Raw genomic sequence first — 17620 nt, 5'->3', positions numbered from 1 at the left:
CCAACTTGGCTAAAGGTTAGTGTCTTTAAAGCTGTTCATATGTGTTGCTGGTTACCTCTGTATTCCTTGAGGTATCTACGCCTGTGTTTGCCTCCTGTGACATTATTTTGTTAAAACCAGGTTGAGCTGATAACCTCCCTACAGCAAGCTAATTTGAGCAGTGCATCCTGACATTTTTATTAGCAGAAGCTGCACTTCGGGTCTGTTTGTGTACTTCTGTCCTGTTTCCAATGCCAGTTCGCATCTCTGGTTGTCACCTCCGCGATCGTTTTTGGCGTCTCTTTGAATCCATGATTCTTGCGCTGGGGTTGGCGCTGACAGTGGGCGCTCTGCCGGCTGCACGACGCAGTGCTGCCGCCCTGCCCCTCGTCCTCGCTGCTCAAAGGCCTGCAGGAGAGGAGGGTGCCGAGAGCTGCAGGGCTCAGGTCCCGTGGTGGTTCTGCTGTCGCGGAGCAGCCCAGCAGTGGCAGCAGTTGTCCTCCCTGGGTCGGTGCCGCTTGGGGAATGCGAATGCAGCTGTCCTGGGCTGGGGCCGCTGCATGCCCCAGGTGCTTGCAGGGCTGTGGTTCCCCAGCATTGCCCTGCTGGGGCAGCAGGACAGCTCCCAAAGGCATGCTCGCTGCCTTGTGCTGCACCTTTCTGAGCCCAGGGGCCAAACTGAGGAGCTCCTGTGAGCAGAATGAGTTGGAAGAACAAGAGATGGGGTGGGAATGAAAAAATCTATTTGTTCTGCGTCTAAAAACGCTGGAGATGCAATTAGTGAATTAAGCTCTGCAGAGTTTAACTCCTGTTCCGACCCAGTTAAATCCTGCTTTCCCTAACTTTCCCTGCAGTTACCAAGGGAAACTGCCCCCATCCCCTTCCTCCCGCGCCACGGCACAGCGTGGCTGCTTGCGCTTACGCAGCCCTGGCTCCGGCGGGGCTCGATGGCATCTCGGGGGCTGTGGGAGATGGAAACGGCTCTGCATGAGGCCTGAAAGTTCACAAAAAAAGACTAGTTCTTCAGTATAAAAACCATGTGCAAGTGTACTGCTTCTCTTATTTTAATGTAACTGGAACATTAGCAGATTTTGAGATTCAGTTTTTTTTCTTTATCCCTGGAACTTAATACCTATGAATGTTGTCTTTGAAAATGTTCCATAAGCATTATAATTCTCCCTTCGTAATTGTTTCCTAATCATACATGGTATTTTCAATAACAGTTTCCAGTTCAATACTGGCATAGCATTCTTTCATCCGGTCTCCTAATAGTACTGCAGGAGTAAACATGAAAGTCTATAAAAAGCAGGCTAAAAGTTTCTTCTTCCTATAAAGGACTTTAACTAAGAAATTTAAGTCTAGCACTGTCTATTAAGCAAGTAAATAATTTAATTTTTCAATTAAAAGATAATTTAATGGCTTTTTTCTTTAATGAAGGCATGTGGCTATTACATCCCTTAAATTGCACTCAATAAACTCATATTTTTTGTGGTGTGCATGACCCGGATTTAAATAAGTACTTGAAGACACTGAACTTAATAAACACTCTCCAGTTGTATAGTGAGATATGACAGAAATTAGTTGACTAATTAAGATAATACTGGGGGGGGGGGGGAGCTTCCCTCTTCCCCCCCCAAACCAAGCCCTAAAAACCCGCTGTGTGCAGTGGTGCTCTCACCAGCGGCGTCCCCCTGCAGCAGGGCTCCTCGGGGCTGGCTGCTGAGGGCAGCCTGGCTGCTGGGGGCACGGCAGGCACTGCTGCCTGTAGGGACCTGCTCCTGGTTTTACAGCAGGCTGCTTTCGGTTTGGTGGTGCTGTTTTTAATCGCTAGATGCTCTTTAGGAAGCTAGTATTAGCTTAAATTCTTACGTTTGCTTAACTTTGGGTAAGCTCTGATAAATCCATTTAATGCATTTATTTATAGCGTGGTCTCGGTAGTATAGAATGGGCTCCAGCACGTTGGTGAGGTCTTTTTTTTTTTTTTTTAAATGCTTGTAGAATCATGTTCGCTCCTTCAGAAAAGACAAATTGGATGGGATTTGCATCTCAGATCAAAGGGCAGATGCTAAAAGCTCACCTGAACCTGGCTGAGCAGGGAGCGATGCTGCTTCTCACAGCCATTGGGAAACCTGCGTGGTCACAGGCACCAGCTGATTGTGGGATTGGCTTGAAGAGAGAACTTAAAATATAACAGTGCTGCTTCTTGTTACTCTAACTGGAGAATATTTTATCTGTGAGAACCTAATGGTTGCAGATGAGTCTGCTTGGAAGACTTGTCTAGGATTTTACATATGTGAATATGCATCCTCATGCACAGAGGAAATAAAAGAAGGGAAATTCTTGGGGAAATCCTCCCTACTTATAGGCTCAGTATGAACTTTCCTCTTGTCCTGAACGGTTCCAGTGATACCTCCAGTGTATTTTAAGAGAAAATTGCATTTTCCAAAGCTTTTGAAGGATTGTTGAGGTTACTGGTCTTTTCTTGTACCATGTTTCTGCTGATTATGTATCAAGCTCAGCAACTGCTTCAAGGAACAGGGATCCAAGGCAAAATGGGAGAAATACTGAGGTAAATTTGGCTACAAGACCCTTTCACAGGGGACTATGGGTGTAGGAATGCTACCCATATGCAAACAGGGTAACAGCAGCCAAGTTTAGCCATGTTGCCCTTTTTTGTTGCTGTCCCCGTGTAGCAGGAGATGTGTAACCGCTTCTCCCCTGTTTAGTGATAACCTCCTGCAGAGTATAAAATCCACTTACCATTAAATGCATGATGTGCTATGGTTTCTTGGGCAATTTCATCAACGTTTTCCCCAATATAAGACTGATGCCACTGAACAACAATTCTCTACTTTCACTGCTAGCAATAGAACAATAAAATTGTTCTGTTGAGATTATTCAAGCGCAATAACTCCTACTAATAAATTAGAAAAGGGGGGGGGGAGAGTTTGTTTAACGGAACAAACAGCAGTGGTGACATGAGTTTCTTACAATCTGTAAACTGTGTTTTTTCAGGACAAACTTTTCAGTTATTCCATTGAAGAGTGGAACTAAAAAAGATTAGATTCAGAACATCATCATGTAATTTTATTAAGAACAGATGGGTGGAAAATTCCTTTGAGTGCTATAATCGCTGCCTGCCATTCTCGGGATGGCAGCTGATAATGTACTGGATGGACCTTTCTGTCCATCTGTTAGTCCATCTATCCAATATTCCTTGGCTTAGGGAACACTTCAGACTTGAAGCTTCAAACAGCATAGTTAAATGCCAGAGAGATTTTTGTAGTATTTATAGACTTTGCTAGTTCACGTTTAAGAACATTTTCTGTGATTCATCAAGTGTTACTTGATTTGTATCATTTATTAGGAGTGCAGCATAATGAGTTAGAGCTACACAGGATATTTGTGTGCCGCTTGGTAGTGTTCTGATCAGACAGGCTGAACTAACACCTACCGTGATGTGTGTTCTTACTGACATATACTAATTCATATTCATCTTAAAGTTTATTTTACCTCAGATCAGAGAATTTTAGGGGGAAGTGTCCTTGGTGCTTTTGGATAAGGGAAAGGCAGGGGAAGATCCAGGAGTTACCCTGCCTCTCCCTTAGCATGTATGGGTTTTAGGTGACCAGGGATGCTGTGTGCTCAGTGGGGAAGCTGTTAATCTGGTTGTCAAATAAAATAGCCATCCCTAAAGCAAGAGCTCTTAATGGATTCGGGGGTTTTGGTCTTTATTTTTCACTTATTTCCTGTTGTCTTACCTATAGTTGATTGGGAAAAGTGCCTTGAAAAAAAAGCTTAAGTTTGCTTAGATTTCTTGTGGTTGCAGCACAGTTAAGATGCACATCCTTTACAAAGAATGTACTCTGCAGTTCCCCCGTGTATTAAACAAATAAATATAAAGGGATTAACACCAGCTTGTACGGTTACCCAGAAGTTAAAGCATTACTTACAGCACTAAAAAGGATGTGAAGATTTAGTGCTGCTGTGCAGTGCACTAAATAACACCAAATTAACTCATAAAACATGTCAAGACTTGGTACTCCAGCCACTCCATCTGTGTACAGCTGTCCCTGTAACAGGGCTGCCTACTGTGCTGGTGATGAGGCTTGGTAGGCACTTTAGGAGAAAATGCTCAGTGATGCAACATGTGAAGAGACTTGCCTAAGCCAGAGAAGAACGAACTTAAAACACATATTTCTTTTTTTCATGACCTTACTGTAAATGCAAGTGTCTATTCTCCATGAAAAGACTCTTAAAAAGGACTGGAGGAAATAAAGAGCAGAAAACCACTGGGTTGCTAGTGTCCACTTGAGATTTGCAATATAAATCTAACTTCACTTTGCTGTCTCTCAACCCCCAGGTATGTTTACTATGGCTACTCCTGAGAAAATTGTTTGTGTTGGGAAGTTTTCAGTGCTACTTCTCTAAAATGGTTTCATAATCAGGACAGCATTATAGCATGTTGATGACTCTCTCTTCTCCCTGGCCTACATCTGAGGGCTGTAGTAACCACAGCAGATATTTTATTGCAAAATTATAGCAGGTATTTTCATGGTATTTGTTACCACTTTTAGTGGGAGAATAGTTGAAGGGATGCTCTATTTTTGTCTTACTTTTCTTTTATTACCTGCAGTGATGTTTCCCTGTTGTTTTCCTGTCTTCACTTGTGCTGTGCCACGGCTTTCCCACTCCTGGCTCACGTGTCCCTGCGTGTGTTCCTCTTACCCCTTGTCTCCAGAACTGTTTCCTTCCTCCTTGGGTGTGGATGGGAGTAACATAGTCCCACTGCTGAGAAAAAGATCTCAGAAAACATTTTCCTTTTATTTTGTTAAGTAACGTCAGCCATCAGTAGAAGTGTTTGTCTGGGCTCCTCCTGTTTTTCCAACTGCATCTATGAGCATCTTGACTTCTTGGCAACAAAAAGTTTGGAGAATGTCTCATGTATTGGAAATGCACAGGTTAGATGACTGCTTGACCTCTGCAAGCAAACAGGAAGCACTAAACATCCATGCTTTGCAGGTTTTACTTTATGAAATTCTACTTAGGTGGAAAAAAAGTGCTTGAATTATTTGGATGTAACTTCTAAATTGTAGGTGAGTGTACTTGATCTCCATTTGAATGTGCCATCCAAACAATGTGGTCTGCTCTGCAGAACAAAATAATGATGAAGGGTGTTTTTGCTTCATATGAGAGCAGCTGATTCATCAGAGTAATAAAAGGATTAATTACGTACCTGACTGAGGTTATTTTGTTCAGTCAACTATGACCACTTGTATGAACTCATTATTCTCTTGTGTATAAATGTAAATACTCTCCAGTTGTCAGATAATCCTAAAATATTATTTGTGATGATGAATTGTATTCAGAGCCATAAGAAAGCTTCACAGAAGTTCTGAGTTCGTGGCTTTCAAAGTTTGAAGCACATTTTGTTGTTGAGTAGAAGCTCTGAAAACTCTTTCCCTGTTGAATTTCAAGATGGTTTGTTTCTTGTTGCAGTATAGAGGAGATGGTCTAGGTGACCTCCTGGTAGACCTCTCAGTCCTGTATTTCTATGGTTGTATAAATTTATCTCCTCTTCCAGGGAAGGAAAATATCCTGTATGGGATCAGTATGTAAATCTGTGTCAGGAGGCCACAACTCTTAAGGAGGCTCACAGAGTGGGGCTGTCGAGCTTTCGTGTAGTCTTGGGTTTGCTCAAGGCTTCATGACCTCCTTTTTAAAATTCTGGATCTTCAGTGTTTTTCTCCATCTGATGTCAGATTCTATTAATGCAATATCTGAGCATCTCAATAAGAAGTCATTTGCTAATGTACCTGCAGTATTGTAACTGTACTCACAGTACCCTTGCAATGCACTCAATAAATTAACCTTGTTTAACTGTCGTGGAAGTTGAGGCACAGAATGTAAAAAACAAAAGATTAGAAAAGGCTTTTTGGGGATGTTTATGCATCTTCTGTGCCTTAAGTTGTGATTATAAAATCACAGATAAATACTGTTTCAGAAGTATACTTTGTTATACCCACCCTGTCGTTAAGAAATGTGGATTTTCTTTCTCACTTTCACTCAAATTACCTTAAAACTGCTCCTAACTGATAATTGCGTAGCTTCTTCAAGCAATCAAAGAGCCTCTCCACTGATGGATTTGCTGTCCAGAGCTTGACTGTCCTTGCAGTTGGAGAACTTTGCCAAGTGCATAGTCTGATAATTCTTCTTACTCTTTTCTCAGTGGACATAGCGAGCTGTTTGCTCCCTTTGTTCTGTGTGTGTGGTGGTTTTTTTTCCTCCCCTCAGCCTTTTCTACACACCATCTGTGAGCCTCTTCTGTTAACTACAAAAAGCGGTGCCTGGGTGGGGAGGGTGCGCTTCCGTCCTCGCAGGCGGGCTGCCCACCAGGGATGACACAACGCGCAGTGGGGGTTGTGCAGACGTCGCCTAACCACGTCATCAGCGACAGCCACGAGGTTTTAAATTGGGAGTTGGAGCTTCCGAATCTGAGTGGGAAATGGTGGATTTGGCCTACGAATCTTAAATTTAGTGTGTGAACTTCTACCAGCAATCCTGGGCAATCTTTGTGATAGCTTCAGGTGAGGGTTGGATGATTGCGAATAATGTTAAAAATATTGGAAATTAATAAATGGTAGATTTATGGCTATTTTGTCTAAAAATCTAAAAAGATTTCGTGTATCTCTTTTTGTCAAAGAACAAAAAACTGAAATTGCCCAAAAGATACGATGATTTTACAGTGAAATATTTTGTCTCAATATCAATTAAAAAGGTAATGCCTAAGTCTGAAACGGATTTCACAATTGCTTTTGCATACTTCTGTTCTTATCGTGAAGGTATAATAATAGGAGTCTGAACACACAGCGGCGAACATATATTAAGCCAAATTAACCCTTTGTTTTCCAATCTAAAGATTTGGTTTATTACTGTGCGTGGAAGAATCATTTAAAATAAGGTTGTAATTTCCCTAACTCCTGGATTTGGGGAGAACCCTGGCATGTCACGCACAAGTGATCTACCAAAGGTTGGAGTTCAGTTCTTCGCTTACAAATTCTTAAGCAAAGAGAAGGGTAGTACATCTAGTAAATCAGAAAAGAAAACAAACCAAAACCCAGAAGACTTGGATGCCTGAAGACTTACCCCTTTGTTCTAGCTACATCAGCTGGTCTAACAAAACATAGTTTCTTTCCCTGCAAACTTCTCCTCACTATTATCTTTGTACTGTCACAGCTACAAAAGCGACACTGCAGTATTGTATTCTTGTACAGAGCTAAGTTATTAATGAGGTAGTAAAGAAACTACTGTTATGAAATTATATTCTTCCCTTGCAAAAAGGTACCCCTGCTTTCTCTTTACTTCCAAAGGAGACGTATCAATTTATTGGATCGGCATATATAATTTGGCGGCTGAGTCATCATTGGAAGGAACACAGAAAAGAATTGTAGTTTTCCATTACTTGCAGGAGATATAATGTGTTTGTTTTCTCTTCATACTACATAGGCATAATTGCTTGATTCCTCTTGCACTAGGCATTTTGAATTAGCTGCTTTAGCGACAATGCTCTCCTGAGTTTTCTGAGGCATGGTGGGCCACCATGCTGCTGGTTTGATTTTTGTATGATGACAGCTATGAATATTTAAACTCTTTTCCTACCTGTGTGCTTAGGTCCTGTAGAGCACCCTCCCTGTACAGGAGTAGTGCTATGAGGCTGAAGAGGACACTGTTGCTTAGAAATGATGTTTAGAGGCTTCTTCCACTCCCCTAGGTAATTATATGGAAAATACTAATGTGCTTCTGGTCTTGATCAGTTCAATTCCCCTGGTTTGAAACTGAAAGGAAAGAAGGATAAATTATTTGAAAATTGAAGACATTTATCTCTGACATTTAATCAGTGTAAAGGGATTTCTCCTGATCCATGAAACTCCCAGTACAACATAAATGTATCTAACCCTCATCAATGATAGGCCGTCCGTCAGCTTATATACTTTTTTCCTATTACTGCAAGTTTATCCTCAGATCTAGCAAAGACCATTCATAAATTCATATTAAAGGTACGTTGTTTGGAGAGGATATTATACAGTATAATTCCAAGCTCAAAATCAAGCTGTGATAACTGCTCTTTATCTGACATACTAAGCTTTCAATCACACTTTATCACAGATACAGGCGTCAGTAAATGAGCAGTTTTTTCCCAGGAACAATACAGATAAGCGAAGGTGGCTGAGAAGGTGCAAAGCGTAATTTAGAGAAGACAGCAGGTCTGTTAGGTGTTTTGACTTCCAGTATCCTTTGTAAGAAAAAGCCCATAAAAAAGAAATTAAAAATGACTTAGAGAATCATCTTCCTGAATTATTCAAACCCTTATTTGTCTGCTCCAAAGCAGAAATAAAAGAATTAATACCTTGTTGTCATACAAGGGCTTGTATCAGAGGTTGTGCAATTGTCTGGGAAAGCTTCTGGGGGAAGGCGTAGCAGCTCTCTCCTGTTTCCATTATGGCAAATAGGAAGCTCACTCCTCTGCACTGAAACGTGGGGCTCAAAGGAGAGGAAAAGAAGCATTTTATTAGGCTGGACTAACCCTTCTTAGCACAACCAGTGTGCGCCGATGGCTAAACTGGGCCAGGCCTCTTAGTCGCAAGTGCTGAATTGAGAAACTCACTATCTTTTGCTTTCGTCTTCTTTGGGTCTGTAGAAAAATATAAGTTGCTGAAAACTAATTTGGAAATGGGACAAGAGTATATGCTTTCCCATAGTTTGTGATTTTTGTTTTGTTAGAAATGTAACTTTGAACCAAATGATACCTTTTGTTTAAAAACAAACTTCCATTGGCTCTGTGATACAGCTGATTTTTTTTTTTGACTAAAATCATTCAGATGTGTTAAATATACTTGACTTAGCAATGGGGCAGTGGAATTTCTGACCATGCTGCATAAAATGTCACTGCTGTGCCATACTGTGCCCGCAGACCAAGGTGTGTATGGGTGTGTGTGCCTTGACACTTTGTGTCCTACTCTTTCTTCTTCTCCTTAAAGAGCTGTAACAAAGGTAAACTGATCTTTTGTTGGTTTTTTTTTTTCCCCTTTTTCCCAAAAATCTGTGATCTGCATCTGCTGTGGACTTTAGGTTGCATCCCTGTGAAGACTTGTTCTTCCCTAGTCCCAGGACATGTCAGACACTTCCAGCAGCTCTGCTGGCCCCTCAGGCACTGTTTCTGGAACTGCTTTCTCATCCCTTTTTATTTTTTTTTCTTTTTTTTTTTTTTTCCTCCTCCCCACAGACACAGTAAAACTGATCATTTCCTCAACTGTATTCCTCAAAGCCTGCTTGCAGCGCAGGCTGCTGCCGTTGTACGGCCTGGGCCAGGTTCTGCAGCAGGGAGGAACAAAGCGCTCCCCATGGCCCAGGCTGGCGCCCGGTGCCCCGCTGCTACGCACACAGGCACTGGTCGTGCTTTCAGTGCTTGTTTTGTACGTTTCGTTATCTCTGTTTGTGCGACTAATTCTGCCTGGATCTGCCGTGTGTGTACAGAAGAAATTTGGCTTCTGGATTGAGCAATATAATGGTGTTTTCAAGATGCACGTTTTTGAAATAATGTCTTTTTTTTGTGAGGAATGTTAAATACAAGTCTCAATGAATTCAGTGCACAGCCTGTATTTTGCCCAGTACAAGGAAAAACACCTGACTGCATTTCCCTCTGTGTTCACCAGGCAAAACGGCTCGGGTGCTTGCAGGAGACAGGCTCCAGCTCCAGTCTCCCATGGGACGTGGTGGGGAGTGCTGCTGCTGTTCTCCTCTTCGGGCAGGAAAATGGTACCCCCGAAATGTGATGTACCCCTTCACCAAACTTGGTGGCATTTGCCAAGGTTGTTAGTTCATGGCCTGCTCTTCTATTGAAATGTGTGCGTGCCTTCCAGGCGAGGCTATTTAGTGATGCAATCTTAATTTTTTTTTTTAACAGTAGGCAGCATCGTTTGTGTGCTTCAGCTTTATTGCGTGACTGGTTGTGTTGTGGGAGGAAGAAACTTTATTGGACTTGTACCAGTTTATGCTGTATTTAAATTACGTCTTGAGACACTTTTCTTCAGAAGTTGTTGCATTTGTATTCAAAACCACTGCTCTGAAAATAGTCTGTATTACTGGAAAGTGAGCCCCAAAACTATTTTTTTGTTTTGTTGGAGTCTGAGGAGCAGTTAGCTCCAACTACAATATCTTAGAGTTACAATCTGGTAAGGTTGTCTTCTTACACATGGAAAAAAAAAATAATAAAAAAATATATATATATGAATTTACAGAAATTTCAGGGCTGCTTCTCACATTAACAGAGCACAGAAATTCCCATATCCATGACAGAAAATGAGGCAAAAGGACATCGGTACCCAGGGTTAAGTGGTGGTCATGGCTCAAGCAGCTGACAAACCTGGTTTTCAACTAAAGAGGAAAAAAATATCTCTACAGCCAAATGTATGTTGCTCAATCCTCCAGTATTCCCAGTCCACTTAAACTTCTCTAATGAGAAATTAAGAGTGAGGCAGACCGTGGCACTAAGAAAGTTTTGATTTATGCCTCCAGAGGAGTCGGTCAATAGTCCCAGGCTGAATGCGAGGCTGAAACATGAAGGCGTCCATCACGGTAGGCCCGTGGTCACTCTTGAGAAAGGGGCCTGCCAATACTCTCGCTGTTCTTTGGAATTTATTAATAAAGAAATGGGGAAAAAAATTATAAATCACATCTTGGGGAAAAATAAAAGCAGAATTGGTGTCAGAGCTGAATCAATGTGCAGCATTACTAGGTTACCTGTTTCAAAAATGAGACTGATGTGATTTTGTACAAATACACATTAGCCATAAAACAAAGGGCATTTTGGGAGAAATAGGACTTCTGCATAATTTAAACAGGCAGGTTTCCTTGGACATAAATGGGAATTGAATAAGGCCTTAGGCATTTTTCTATTCATACATTAAGAATTATTAAGATAGACTACCGGACTTACAAATGCTGATAATAGAGGCATAGAGACACCCGAGTCACAGGAGAAATCTTATGTTGCACTTAAAGCCCTGTAATTGGTCTCTAATTATTGATTGCAGCAGAGTTCCTTGAATACAGTAGCAGCTCATGTTGGGGGATAATTTATGTTCATGGAGAATTATTACCAAAGCCACACGTTATAATATGCTTAAATATCTTTATGCTTTATGGGATGTAGAATATTCTGAGTGCTAAGTAAAATAAATAAAATGCTTTGGGGAAGACTTGAATGTGGTCTTCTCTTGGTCGTGCGGAGTTCAGAGCTAGCAGGCATTGCTTTACTGATGCTTCAGAAAGCCAGAGGAAAGCTCCCCGTAAAAGAGGAGCGAGCTTCAGTAGGACTTCAGTGTGTTAAATCATAGTTCTGAATTTATGCTGCTTTTTCATGTTGGATTAATTTTTAGGAGTAGATACTGAGTATTCAACTGACCTGATGGCTAAAACTTAATTGCTGATGAGGGTAATTAAAAAAAAAAAATTAAAAAAAAAATCGTTGCAGCAGTGTAGGTTCCTCATCACACGGTACCCAGTTCCCCAGGTGGTGCTGCAGTCTGGGCAGCAGGCTCAGGGCTGTCAGCAGCATGTGCAGGAGTCTTCCTCTTCTTCCTCTTCTTTCCTCTGTTGTAAGCAAGACCTGAGCAGAGTGGTGATCTGGAACATTTTTGTTTTTAACTCTGTCCTGCTCACTACAAGGGGAAAAAAAAAAGTCTCCCTGTAGAAAAGCTTGTGATTCTGACAAATGGCAGAGAAGTTCAATCCCTCCCATGAAGAAGGGCGAAGTCTCAAGAGGAGAAGAGGGAAAAGGATAATGCTGGGTGCTTGTGCAAGGGCTGAGCATCTAGGCAGGGAGAGGAGGAGAGCAGCTTTGACTTCAGGAGGGAGCTAAGAAAGAAGAACTCTGATCCAGAGCAGCTGAAGTGGAAGGCTGTTCAGCTGGGGGCCATGGGCGGTGCGGGGGCTCCCCGTGGCATCCCTGCGGGGCTCTCGCCACCTCCTCTGCTCTGTGCTGCCTTCCTCAGCCGGGCGTGGGGGAGGAATTTTCCTCTGGCATCCCCTCCAGCTGGGTGTGGGAGGTGTTCAGCTTCATCGCCATCTGCTAAGGAGGTGTTAGAGAACAGAGGGCTTTTTCCCTGTTCTATTTCAAGAAAGAAGGAAAAAAAGGAATTTGTGTGTGTTTCTGTGTCAGAGTTTGCAGTTTACAGTAATAATAGCAAAACCCCATGTAACAGCTGCAGAAGTTCTCATGTACACTTGCACAGAAATATGAAATAATTATTGCAGTCAGTTCTTTTCAATGTTAATAGAATAGGATTTTTTCCTCCCAAAGCAACACTGTTACAACCAAAAAGGATAGAGTTAACAGTCAATTTTGTGATCCTATAATAATAATAATAATTCATTATTACTGCTTTGATTTCCTTTATACAGTGGCCCAAGAGCGGTAATCCAGAAGCAGTGGGTTGGTGGTTTTGGTGCTCATGCTTCTCACATATGGCTCCAGCACCCTACTGATGCCAAAAGATGACCTGGGTCAGGGCAACCCCGTAAAACAATGCACTCCCTATTTATCAATCCCTAAGTGATCTCTGAAATCAGGTCATAGATTCTAGTCCAAATTTCCCTGTAAATCTTCTTAGCTTTATCTTCATGTATACTTCTGTGTAAATCTGCATTTCTTTAGGTGGTGCAATATGGAGGAAATTAAATCTAGCTTAGTGAAATCAGTAATATTTGAAATTATTTTTCAAGTTCTTACTAAGACTTGATTTAGCAAAGATTTTGTGTAGTTGCTGGACTATGGACTGAGATCAACAGATGTTTTGTTCCCATCCAGGCTAATGATGATAAGATTAATGTGTTTCATTATTTGTTTTCAAAGTCCTGGCATCATCTTTGAGTACGTACCTAATGGAAGAATTATTTCTTTTCCCGAAAGATCATGGAAATGTTGAATGACTCCGGTAGCTGAATCACCACGTTTCTTCAGGTTTCCCCTCTGATGCCACACTGACTCGCAGATACTTACGTGAGTAATCCTGCGCGTGACTTCGGAGCATTTACACGCAGCTCCTTTACACGCTTGGGAAAAGCTCTGCCGTTCGGGGGGCTGCAGACACTTCCCTGCTCCGGGGAGCTGTGCAGCCCTGGTGCTGAGCGAGGAGCCGAGTGATGCGCATCAGTCAGCTCTCGGCAGTGCTGCTGCAGTCGGAGGGCTTGGTGTGTCAGTAGGTGTCAGCATTCAGTTGCTGTGTAATTGAGCACTGTGATTGAATGCTCATGGCAACACGCCTGCGGAATTAATGCCAAGTACTCTACAAACCGTGCTTTAGGATAGGATTATTCAACCAGAAGTTTCTGGATACAGAAAGGGAAAAAGATCCTTACAGCTCTGTTTGGTGTCCAAACCCCCAGTTTCTTCACTGGGAACACCACTGTGCTCCGTCGCACCTGCTGACAGCACAGTGTGTGAAGATGAGCACTTGCCCCTATAGTGTTGTGCAAGCGTTGTGACCACTTGCTCACCTGTGTCTGCGCCTGCCCTTGGGTGGGTTGGGGTGCTGCTGGCGGCACGAGCCCCTGCTCCTTCTCCTTGAGAAGTGGATACGTGCCTTGGACAATTTGCTGGCAAAAGTCTCTGCTGATAGCTGTAGAGCACCTGTGGCAGCACCTCCTTCTCTAACCATGTTACAGCCTCCCAGTTTTCCAGGCCTGAGACTGTAGGTTAGCGTTCAGTCGGTGCATTAGGATTAGCTGGTGCGCGCCCTAACATCAGTCTCTCTGGGGGAGGCTGCAAACTTAGTGCATTGAGGACACTCCTGGAAGGGTTGTCAGAGGGGTTTCTGAGCTCACGTTACCTGGTGAAGTGATGGGACTATGGCTTCCTTGCTGCTTCCTGCTCATTTTCAGGAGGGATGATGCGAGGAAGCACAGCTCCGTGGCTTTCCTGCAACACAAGGCTTCTGGCTTGGCCCATCTGTACAAGGAGACCGTGTGGGAACATAATGAATCTGGAAATCATGCACAGGTTGCAGCTTGGGTACTATGGAAAATAAAGTAATGCGTGGAAGCTGCATGCATTTATATGCAACAATGTGATATGAGTTTTAGAGATGCTATGGTTGTTACTGCTCTTAAATTACCTCCCTGGATCTGCACACGTGTGCACAGTCAGGTTCTGGCACACCAGTCCTTGGTCAGTGCTTCAGCCATCAGCCAGGGCTGCTGCTTCGTGCAGATTGCTGCCTGGTGGAACTAATTAACTTGCTCTGTGTTATTGGCTTTGTGAGGAGCAAAGAACCCCTTTGAACTAAGATCTGGTGCAGTTATTTTCATATCCATGCTAATGCTGTTTCCTCTAGTAGACGCAGGGTTTTTAACTTCTCCGAGCCCTTCTGGTTCATGCTTTCTGTTTCTTCCCTCTTTCTCTTCCCAGCCGCTGTAACTGCTGGCATCAGGTGAAACAGCATGAAGAAATACTTTTTTCACAGACCTGCTGTGCAAATGACATTGGATTTACAAACCTGAAGGGGGCTTGCTTGCCTTCCCAGCCTGTCAGTCTCAGGAAAACTTCACTTCAGCTGCAAAACGCAGCTGTAGGAAACGTGTGAGGTTCTGCAGTGAGCACGGGGGAGGAAGGTGCAATGATGGGAAACCTCTCAGAGGTGGCCAGGTCCTCTGTTCGGTGTAGGAGCAGATCAGGTGTCATGTCAGGCAGTGCCTGAGGCAAGGTCTCTCCAGCTTTACTCCTTATGGTCTAACTCAGTCAACTGAGAGTCTTCTTGTATCTTGTCAGAGGGAATGGGCTGAGAACTGTGTCATACCCCGTTTATTTCCCATAGCGAGGTGGCTGCATGCTGAGCTGCGCCAGCCTTGAGGGATTATCCAAAATACAGCACTTGCCAAGACCGGCTCCCTTCCTGCCTCCTCGAGGAAGAGGCTGTGGCCTCATCTCCTCTTCTCTATGGTGCCGAGAGCTGTGTCCATGCCGCTCTGGGAGATGAGCCCACCCAGTGCCGAGCCTGTGCTGCGCTGGGCAGGGACGCGGTGGTGGCTGCCAGCACCAACGTGTGGCCCCATTGCTGCACCCAACCAGGCCCAGTTTCTCCAGCTGTCATTGAGAGATCAAATCATTCATTTGTGAAGTAGTTAAAATCCAGATGCAGAAAGTATTGCTAATCATGGAGTTGAGGTGGTGGTGGTACAGGGATTTCTGTTGTTATTACTGATTTACAGTATTGGTGAAGGAAGAATTATTACCCATTGCTCATCAAGCACTCCTTAACCACTGTGCTGCAAGAATATAGCTGGTGCTAGCAACTAATCTTCTTGTAGGCTTTTGTGAAAAACGCAGGATTATCCCCTTCATTTCACCCATTCAGCTTGTTTCTAGCTCATTTTGCCTTGTTATTTCTCTAAAGAATGCCAATTCTGCCTCGTGATTCCATCCCTTCCTGGCTGACACATTGATCCTTCCTCGGGAGGCTCCGTAGTGTATTCCTCAGTAGTTCAGTATTACAGCCTACCCTCAGTATAATGATTTCATTTAAACACTAAGACTTTCTCATCCTACAAGTTTAAAATATGTTGTGTTTTGCTGTGCTGCTGTCTGCATTCAACGACCTCACGCCAGCAGAAGTGAATCCGGAGCACCACGGGATGAGGCGGTGTGTTTAATGGAATCATTATTTCTAGGAAGGAACAAAGCAGTGTCATTTCTTGCAGCGTTCAGACTTTCCAATTTAATTCTTTCTTAAATACTCTGTGAGGAGGAGGGGAGGAGCTTTCTGCGGGCAGAAATAGAAGTGGTGCTGGGCATGGGTGTTTGTCAGGCTTCAGGGGCTGTGTGCCACAGGTTGGGTGAGTGCAGCTCTGCATTGTGTTGTGACGAGCACAAGAAAACCACCTGGTAATTCCCAACCTAGGGCGAGCTGCATGGGCTGCGTTGTGGTTGCAAAGGATAAACTTGTCTGAAGGACCACTCATCACTTGGGCAGAGCAAGTGAAGTTGGGACATGGTAAATACTGCTGGCATCAGGCAGTCAGGGTTAAAAGCCCGACAAGTCAGCTGTGTGAAGTGAGAGGAGTTCCGTGGATCCAGCGTGGTTTCTGCACCAGGGGGCTGATCTTTCTGTAGTGATGTGCGAGCTATTCCTGGAAGGGTCCTTTGCCACATCTGATAGAGATGGGAACATTTTTAATTACCATTTGTTTTTGGTAAAAACCTACCTATCTGCAGATCTGGCAAACACTTTGTGAAGAGATTGTTTTTATTTATTGCAGCATAGACAATCAGACACAACCAAACGTGGCGAATTCATATTTTTGAAAGCAAATGGATTTATGGCTTTGGATTATAATATATTTTCAGTCCCAAATTAAGTTGGTTTATATATGTATTTGTTTTGGGATTGGAAAAAAAAAACAAAAACAATTGTTGCTTTTTTTCCTTCCTCCCTTACGTTCACACAGTGAGAATAAGGGAAGGTGCCTGGGTCTCCTGCTGGGTGATACCTACCTGGGCTTACCCTCCTACAGCGGTGGGTTCCACCTTAGAGCACTACTGACCTCCAAGCCAGCAGCGAATAGAAATACGCTTTGGCTATAATCACCTTCCTGGAGCCACAGGAGAACCCTGGTGCCTTTTCTCCATGCCGAGCAGGGGAGCACGGTGGCTGTCCCTCGTGGCGGTGCGGCCACAATTGATGTTAATTTCTGTGCCCATACTAAGCCTATGTAAACTCTGATGATCGCTCGGGCCAATACTTCTGCACCGTTATTTAATCCTATTTTCCTGCTTTACATAAGCAGTTTACCAGCACGTGATGATTTGATTTTCTTGGCACCCCACTTACTTCTCACTTTTCTTTATCAGTTGATTTACTGCTTCTAGGCAGAAGATGAATAGTTTGCACTTTGTACTCTTAAATCAAAACAGAATGGAAAAGACTGGTTTAATCATATTTTATTCCAACCTCACTTATCTGTATCACCTATTGCTTAGCCCTGTCAGGAGTGATATGTCTGCAATATCCTATCTGTGGTGTTTGCTCACCACAGTACCACAGGTTTTGCTTATTCATGATTCCAGCATTGTTTTAGAACAAAGCTGTGAGAAGAGGGCTCCGAGCAGTTCAGTGCTGCTTCTGGTGGTTTGAACAATGAGACCGAGATGAGTTGGGAACAGCAATTCAGTAATAGTTTACCTTTCCATTTAAACCTTGGCACAGTTTGAATATGAACTGTAAGCTAGGTCTTAGTTTCGCATGGTGTTTATGCATATTTCTAATGCTAAACATGCGTCAAGCTTTCCAGCTATGTGTATTTCATCTGAAATAGTTGAAGTATGTGAACCAGTGGTTGTTTTAACGCGGGCTTGTGAAGTTTCTTGAATCTCGGTCTGAATGCAAAAACAGGTTTTGTATTTTTGATTTGAGTTCAATTCATACTGGATTATAAAGCAGAAATTAAAGCAACTTAATGAAAATATATTTAACACTTTTTTTTTTTGGTGATGTAGTCTTATCTTAGATGAAAACAAATGTTTGGACCATTTTTCCAACTGGATTTGAATTCTGTGGTTCAAGTTTCATGAATGTACATCCCTGAT

Source organism: Anser cygnoides, chromosome 10 (genome assembly GCF_040182565.1).
Source record: "Anser cygnoides isolate HZ-2024a breed goose chromosome 10, Taihu_goose_T2T_genome, whole genome shotgun sequence".
Classification (NCBI taxonomy): domain Eukaryota; kingdom Metazoa; phylum Chordata; class Aves; order Anseriformes; family Anatidae; genus Anser; species Anser cygnoides.
This window is presented reverse-complemented; position numbering follows the sequence as displayed.